This window comes from Amblyomma maculatum, chromosome 3 (assembly GCF_055883805.1).
Source record: "Amblyomma maculatum isolate TAMU_Amacu chromosome 3, ASM5588380v1, whole genome shotgun sequence".
Taxonomy (NCBI): domain Eukaryota; kingdom Metazoa; phylum Arthropoda; class Arachnida; order Ixodida; family Ixodidae; genus Amblyomma; species Amblyomma maculatum.
Genome location: NC_139346.1, coordinates 126858649 through 126867925, shown reverse-complemented (window position 1 = coordinate 126867925; position 9277 = coordinate 126858649). Strand labels below are relative to the sequence as shown.

Sequence of the window (9277 nt, the reverse complement as noted above, 5' to 3'; positions counted from 1 at the left end):
ACCATTAGAAATGGGCACTAGAATTTTTATTTGATTATTTGATTTCGCCACTAAGGGCTGAAACAGTGGGCTCAAAAGTAAGTGCTCTGATTTCAAACAAGGCCGATTGTTTCTGACCAATGGTTTAGTCATTTTGAAAATAGGTTTTCCCGTTTTATTTCTTCTTTTTACTTAAGTTGTAAACAAATAGCTGCCCTTAACAGTCATTGAGTAACGTGAAATTTCGGAAATTAGAACTCCCAAGAAATTAAGAAAGCCCGATTCCCAACCTATAAGATATTTCCTCACATCGCCACCTGAAGGGAAATCTCAACTAGCAGTTTGGTGGCATTCAATTTAAAAAGCTGACAGCAGAGTGTGGTGGCAATGACTGAATGATAAAATTATATTTATAGATGATTTGAGTTTTAAAATGACAGCGTTTTTAGCAAAAAAACAGCGACATAATAAGCAAGCCTGGCAGAAGAAAGCATAGAATAAAATATAAGGTTGTTGGCATTTGACGGCCCTCCTGTTCATACATGACAAGTAGCAAAATTATTATCTGCTATTCTAGCTTTTATTTAGATACTATTCTAGCTTTTATTTAGACAGACTAAGCGCTCAGTCGGTAATAAAAGACTACACTGGAGCTTTAGAATACTTGTTTATATATAAGCGGTGGTCTTTCTAGAGAGCCATTGCTTCTCGAGCTCCCCCCATGCGCTGTTCTCTAAAAATGAAAACTTTTCATATATTCTTTCTCTGCCTCGCTCTCTCTATCACCGAATCGAGGTAAGTACCGGTATTTTCGTAGTGTACTGAAAGCTTCCGATTCCAGTGCATTTAATTTAAAGTTTTCGAGCGTTTTCAGCTACTGATTTAAACATCGTCTCCTGTATTCTTGGGCACGTCAAGGAGATCAATGGGAAAAACTGCTTGAAATACAGAATTAATGTCGTGAAAAAAAACTGTTTTTTTTTTTGTTTAATATAGCACAGTGCTCTGCAAATATGTTTTCAATGTAATATTGTCTCCGTGCTATCCCGCCAGTTTCTCAAATTTTAAATTCTTACACGCGCAGGAGTTACCGTAGGGTCAAATTTTCAAATGAAATTTATGCATCTAGACTTGAAAATACATCTACCTTTCGTTACAATTGCCACTGAACGAAACTATTACTCTAGAGCTAAAGACAACGTGCGAGAGTCTTCAGCTTACATATTATGGCTTCTTAAAATTAAATATTGGAAAATAACCGGCAATTTTCATTTGTTGTTTCCGCCCTATGGATGAAAGTACGATCAAAATTGCGTCAGCGGCTGATCCTTACATTGCAGGCGCCACGTAAAGAGATATGAAAATGATGCCTGTTCACGGGTGTTTTCCATGCTATCTCTTCTTGCATCCACCATTTTAAGAAATGGTCACCATATATATTTTTCACTAGTTTTTATACTACCTAATTATGTTTTAGGGCGGGTCCGAGGAAAAGTGATAATCCGCTTCTGTCGGCGAGATATTTTGATGACGGACAGGATTGGTGCCAAACGAAACAGGTTAGTATGACTGTTTGAGAAAGGTTTACAATAACTTTTCTTGCTAAAAAGATTCCAGCCGAGTGATCCTCATTCAGCGAGAAGGAGTAATCCTCTGTTTACCAGTAAGCAGCATTCATCGTTCAGTAGCTAATCCTTAGAATATTGTTATGGGGCGTTCCAAGTGGCAGGCGTCTCACTACAAAGTCAGGAACACATCCCAAATGCCAGTGCACACCAACACAGAAGCTTCTTCAGCGTCGTAATCGTTTGACATAGCGCCCGAAACATCCTTGTCGTCAGCTGACATCTCCATTACACAGCCCCATAATGTTAAAGCGTAGGACTAGCTCGGAGGTAAGCAGGCCTAGGGATACAAAGGCACATACTACCTCACTACACTGAATGGTTAGGCGATAAAATGCAGTAATGCTTATGAGCTTGAAGGTGTCGTCTCAAGGACAGGGTGGGTCTGGGAACAACGGGTCATCCCGTCAAACGATACAATTCAAGCCTATGGGAAAATGAAAACGTTGCTTTTATTTTGCCAAGCGAAAATGAAAGTGAAGAGCTCACAGACAGTTCATCAGCTGCTACAGCTAGGCTTGCGACAACAAAGAAGGCATAAAAAAGCCCACACTTGCCCTACCACACACCCACATCACATGCCATCCGAAAACTTTTCCGCGGTATCCACAATCCAAAGGAAAAACACTGCAGCCAGTGCTAATTTCAACAAGTGCGCAAGCTGTTATCCATCACAGTGTCATTTCGCATTGGTCTTGCCAAGTTGAACTGTTTGAAAACAGCCGCATGTGTCTATGACCAGTTCACCAACTGGAACCTCACTGGAAACAGAAAATCTTACCATTTTGCACCTTCAAAGTTCGATGGTGCGACTTCCATATTAGATTGAGAGAAGATTTAGAATAGCAAATTATGCATGTTAGCCCAATTAACCATTAGACACCACCCCGTCCTTTATACCACCATAACTAGAGTCGCCAGTTTGGCAAAATTCATAACTTTTAGCGCACCACTGATCGGTGCGCTCGAATGGCAATCGCTGACCCAAACAATTTTGCCCTAAGTGGTAATAAAAACAGTATAATAATAATAATAATAATAATAATAATAATAATAATAATAATAATAATAATAATAATAATAATAATAATAATAATAATAATAATAATAATAATAATAATAATAATAATAATAATAATAATAATAATAATAATAATAATAATGATAATAATAATAATAATGATAATAATAATAATAATAATAATAATAATAATAATAATAATAATAATAATAATAATAATAATAATAATAATAATAATAATTATTATTATTATAATTGGTTCCCTGGAAGGAACAGCTGACCCGCGCCGTAAGGAAAGGAAAGAAGTTTGAAGTGAAAGCGGAAATAGAGAAATAGCACTGAATTGTGAGCTTGTTTGAATTTTAGTCTTTCGTTCCGAATTCGGGTATCGAAATGTTGACCACGTAACGATGATAAGTTTTGCACCACTCGTTGTTCTGCAGACCCGCCACGGGGGCTCAGTGGTTAAGGCGCTTGGCTGCTGAATCGGAGTACCCTGTTAGATACCGACCGCGGTGGCCGTGTGTGAACGGAGGCGAACCACAAAGGCGTCGGTGTGCTGTACGACGTCAGTGGATGTTAGAGATCGCCAGCGTTGGAAATTTTCCGGAGCCCTTCACTACGACACCTATTTATCTCGTCATTACTGCCACCTCCATCCCATCCCTTTCGGAGCGGTTCAGGTGTCCACCAAGTTGTGTGACAGAAACATACGCCCTTCCTTTCCTCTAAACCGATGTAACAATGTATCTCTACAGCCGCATTCTCCTCGTCTTTATACCAAAACTTCACAGTGCGCGGTAGTATCAAAATACTTTGACCCCTCTTGCACGAGGAAATGCCCGCAATGCGAGGAAACGTCCTCGGGCATTTTCCTTATAATGTGGGCATGTAAGAATCTATCGCTGCTGTACCCTCCATGTATAAAAAATAAATGTTTTTCATCATCATCATCACCATCATCATCATCATCATCGCCGCAAGTTGCAGCCCCCTTTACTGTCGCAGGTACGACTACGCCACATATTTTAGAGTTCGATTCGATTAGCAATTTTGTGTACATTACCCATGGGAATCATTATCACCGGTTAAAACCTGGGACCTTAGGATTGACGCCATCTTGGATTGCTAAGCTTTCACACCATCATGATTAACACTGCTTCGGACAGAGAATTTTATGGTCCAGGACAAACCGGCAGAAACTGCCAAACTTGAGAAATTAGCGCTTACGCTATCAAAGGCCTCCCTCCCCATGGTATTTTTAAACCGGTGTTTTTATAACCTTCGCCACGCTACATTGGCTACGCATATTATCAAAATCAGCGCGGTGCCACGCGTCGTTTCAATAAGCTTTTCCATGCGCTTATCAGATACGTATACGTGCCCTGGGCGGGCTGCCCACAGGCTTGAAGGGCGAGCGGCGATCTGCATGTTACGATACACTATTATCTCGAATAACGATAATATTTCCGCGTTTATGGTCCCGAGAGTGTCCGCTTTGTTACTTGTGAACTTTCTTTTAAGACAGAGCTATGAAGTATGTTACCGCAGGTGTGCGTGTATTCTTGAACAGATGGTCCTAGCTGATACTTCCCGATGTCAGAATTAATTATATGAAAAATATATATTAGAGCCTGGCGTAAAGAACCCTGATTTTCAACTACATGTAGTTCCAGTATTTTGCTCATATAAATTTATTAAGATATTTAGACTCAAGTTTTTAGACAACCTCAGCTGCTAAGTTAAAAAGTAAAAGAACAACGAACACTTTAGCATACTTCGTGCATTTTGCGACACAGCGCGAACAAGACAAAGGAGAGGAGGAACAGTAGGCGACACGGACACTTTATAATAGCTGAAGGTTTATTTGAAAACACATGAGCCATATATATATATATATATATATATATATATATATACAGGGGCACAGGCGCTTCCTAATAACTGAAGGTTTATTTTGAAACACATTAACTATATATATATATATATATATATATATATATATATATATATATATATATATATATATATATATATATATATATATATATATATTATTCAAACGCGCAACAATAAAAACAGCAAGGAATTACGCTGCAATTATAGACACTTATCAATGAAGGCTGTCTCATCCTGTAACGTAGCGGATGGCTCCACCACACACGTGTCCTGGTTCTTAGCCATGCAGTAAGCTTCAATGATTTTCCTGCCTACCTGGTTGCTTCTGTAGTATTGGGTTATTGTGTTATAGAAGTCAGGAAGGGGGGGGGGGCAAAGTTGATCTTTAAGATCATCGCAATTACGGCAGAGAAGCGCGAGGTTAGAAAAAGAGGATTTTTTCAAGGCAAGAAAATTTTTTGCTCTATCAGCCTGGCTGGTTTGGCCATGTTTTCCGCATGCCAAAGGATCCCTGTAAACGACGTATTTTTGTGGTCCATGAAGTTATCTGCAAGTGACTTAATGAAACGACGACTCTCCTTTCCGGGCGAGGCTGGCTTTAATTTTTTATGGACTGCAGCACACACTTTTCCGAACTGATGCTCGGCGGAGAACACAGCTGGCAAGTTGTGCCGCGTTGCGATCTTCTTTACACGATGCGACATCATGTAGGTACGGTATGCATGTGACCTTTTTTCTGAGCTCATTTTGCTGTCCCCAAGGCCCCGGTGCCATCTTCTACTTTAGCTTGGCCGAGCGTCTTTCCGACAACCATTCGAGGATGTTCTCCGGATTAGTGTTTCACGTAACCTGGTCAACTGGCCCTGCAGACCCTCCTGCATCCGATGGCGACATGACTGTTCGAGAAATGTTGACAGGCAATTAATCACCATCCCGTCTATCACCAGCCTTGAATGTTGCGAACTGAAGAAGAGAAAGGGCTTCTCGTCTTTTGGTGCATACGCCCAACTGATCTGGTCTGTATCCAGCCTCAACTCCAGGTCTAAAAATCGTATGCCTGCCTTATTGGCGGAGCAAATGCGCAGTACAGCCTTTGGCCCCTTTCTTTAAACCCCGCCGTGGTGGCGCAGTGGTTAGGGCGCTCAACTACTGTGCCCCAGGACGCGGGATCGAATCCCGGCCTCGGCGGCCGCTTTTCGATGGAGGCGAAAGGCTAGACGTCCGTGTGCTGTGCGGTGTCAGCGCACGTTAAAGGACCCCAGGTTATCGACATTTCCGGAGTCCTCCACTACGGCGTCTCTCGTAGCCTGAGTCGCTTTGGGACGTTAAACCCCACAAACCAAACCAAACCAAACCTCTCTTTAAGCATCTTAAGTATGTCGGGCGCCGTCCCCTCTCTGATGAACACATGTCCGTCATCGACATACTGAAAAGTGCGCCGGTGATATCTTCTAAATCGGCTGTTAGACACCGCTCGTGTCGTCTGCTCTTTCTTCGGTCCTTTATCTCGTTCGTGCTATTCCACAAAATCAACTACTTCCCACTCAATCAACACAGCCTAATCCTTCGTGCAGTTTGTTCAGAAGCCACTAAAGTCTGTCACTGGCTATGCAGTAGACAGGCCCCGTGGTGGTTCCTGCTATAGGAAGGAAGCTTTAAAATACTAAGCGCTCAGACAAAATACCTGCGTCGAGCGTTTTCAGGCCTTGGAGTTCGCACGCAAGTTGTAGGTACCCAAGCTCTCTCAGCACCGTCAGATTGTGAATCTGCCTTTTTCACAAGCCCACTCTGCGCATGTACACCCCTTCCAGGTTTGAAAAAGAACCACCAGACGCAGCAGCCCATGCGCAGTTCTTCGCCTCCGCGATCGGTTCAGCCCGAGCTGACCTCTAGGGCCATGCGCAGTTCAAATCGGTGAAAGATGTATGCGACACATGGCGGTACCTGTCATGTACAGACATCGTCATTTCGCAGGTGACTGCATTTCCTAATGGCGTTTTCAACACGTAGTTGATGAATTTTCAACCACTTCCTAGAGGGTGCCATATCTTAGGAAAAAGGGAGGCTGCCGCAGCCAAATTATATCTCTCAGCAAAGCTTTCGGGCACTCAATGAAGCAAAGGCAATATACTGAATCCACCTTCGATGTTGTAGGTCCAAATAACGGTTCTACTTAGACACTCTTTCGCGCAATTTCGCTGAAGTCGGCCTGCTCTTTCGAAAGTTGGTCTTGACCCCAGTAAAATTATAATATTGCACCTTTAAGATTCTTATAGCCTTCAGGCATCAGGTTAAATTATCAGTATTATTAATTTACTGATGACCCCGCTCGGCTGGCGAAGTGGTCAGAGCGCTCACCTACTTTGCCCAAAGAGGCGGGATCAAAACCCTGCCTCGGCAGCCTGTCTTCGAGGGAGGCAAAAACAAGGCGCCCGTTTTCGTTACGTTGTCAGTGCTCATTAAAGACCGTCAAGTGGCCAAACCTTCCGGAACCCTCCACTAAGGCGGCTCTCATAGACTGAGTTGCTTTGGGCCAATATCCCAGTAAGCCCACCCTACCTATATTTATTGATAGAAAATCTGCTAACAACCTCGTTTTTCGCGCGCTGCCCTGGTTTATGGGAACGAAGCTTCAAAAGAACGACATTTTAATTATATTTCTCCACCGTGACGAAGATAGTCAAATAAATAAATAGATCCTCTCTCTACCAAGGATCAAAACTTCATCCCTTACATCCCCAGCTGAGCGCTTTAAAAAACTCCGCCACGTCCTGGATTGTGAAACGAGAATAATAATTTTCTTTGTTTACCATGAGGACGATGGTAGCGATGAGAGTGACGCTAAAATGAGTTATAATGTCAATAATGACATCAGCAAACATAACGAGGGCGCATATATTTGATAAACCTTATGGGACCAAACATGATGCACGGTATGCACAAGCAAAGCTTAGACATTCTCACTGCTGCAGTATAGGTACCATAGTGCTTCCAGAATGTTTTTGCGAGATTGCTGGTAGTAATGCTCTAGCACTAAACAGGGGTCAGTGCAAATCTCTTATGGATCAGGTGAACCTGGATACTTTCTTGAGATTGGCGGATGCTTTTATGGCGCTCTAATATTTTTGAATATCTGCATCTCATGGAGCCGAATGACGGATGCTGATAGCTGCGAGCCCTAGCATACAGGGCAACTACCGTGAAGGACACCTAGGGATCTTGGAAAACTTCATGGCAGCTGAATGAGGCCGTATCTGTAGAATAGGCAGCTAGTGAAGATAAGCTGCTATTCATAGCTGTCATTGTAAAAGCAAAGGCATTGCAAAGAGCGCGCATTGTGCAGGGTCTTTAGCTATTTTAAAATTGGAGTTTAATGTGCATGTTTAGTCTCTTTCGCTAGGGCTGTATTTCAGAAATCACGCAATAAGTTTACCAGCGTGAAAGCTTTAAGCATGCGCGCTCTGGAAAAAAAAAATCTTATTGCCTATGTATCCCATTGCCAATGGATACCGCTGGCTTAAGTAACATTGATTTGTCCGCCCCTTCAGGATGTCATGTTGCTACTTTATCTATTTGTGATAAAATAATTCGTTTCCTTGATACATGCATTTCATAAACATTTTAGAACAAACGTACACTGCGAGGGTATACATAGCAAATGGCGCTAGTTGGTACTTTGCCCGTGGTGGTGATTTCTCATCGTCTATATTTTTTTCAGTGTAGCTACGAAGACGATCCAAGTTGTGGACCCGTGTGCACCTGTGTAAAAACCTCGAATTCCTTTATGTGCATCAACCTAAAAAATTAGTGTTGGTAGATTTCTTCCCAGCAATATGGCTCAATAAACTATTGCCATAGTGCAAAAAGCTAAAACAATGAATTATTACTCATCTCTAACGTGGTTCAATGAGACCGCTCTTGGAATGGGGATCATGGCTAAAAAGGCACATGGCACGTGCCCTCATATCCTGTTCAGGCACCACTTATGTGAATGGGATGTGAGCGGACTCAGTTATCGCTTGGCATTTTGCGCTATTTTTCATAAGGAAATTGCGGACAAGCATGAAAAATTGTTTCTAAAAACGAACCGTGGCACGCAATGAAAATCAAGGGAGGAATTAGTTATGTTTACTTCACGCATTTCACGGGGTTATGTGTGATTTTGCTGAATTTATTTTACCTTACGTGTCAGCATGTAGGATTGAAATTGCTTTAAATATATACGATTGCTTAAATCGCAGGGTACTGCTACAGGGATGAGCAAAATATTGTTACAACCTAGAAAATATTGTGAATTTGAAATAGGATGGGCCGCGGCCTGACAGAATTAGCATATCTTTGTTACAATCCGTGCGTAATTTATAAATATCTTAAATTCGAATACTATGGTACTAAAATGATCGCTAAAATTATAGATGCAATCTTTTCTTTTTTGATATGGCAAAAAGTAAGCACGAAAAGTACGCTGAAAACAGCTTCAGGGGAGAGTACACATCTTTTGTCTGCCTGTACGTTTTTGTTGCCAAATAATTTCCTGGACTTGGCATATCAGCTAATACGGGTCTACTGGACACAAGCTCCGCGAATTACAGCCGGAGTTATGGCAACACTGTGAAATCAACATTGCTTGCGAAAACGGCCATTGAAGGCTTAGGTGGTAGGTGATACTGCACCGCACTGAAATTAGGAAGTCAAAATATTACAAAACTTTCCACGATTGGATGTGGTAATGCAGGGGAAATTACTGTATTTG

The 9277-nt window shown here is 41.9% G+C and overlaps 1 long non-coding RNA gene across 1 annotated transcript; it reads left to right on the top strand.

Annotated features, from left to right (window-relative positions):
* Nucleotides 1-630: 630 nt before the first annotated feature.
* Nucleotides 631-8338, top strand: LOC146195973 (uncharacterized). Its single transcript, XR_014705618.1, has 3 exons — nt 631-774; nt 1457-1538; nt 8243-8338. It is a non-coding gene; the product is annotated as an uncharacterized LOC146195973 (long non-coding RNA).
* Nucleotides 8339-9277: the final 939 nt, after the last annotated feature.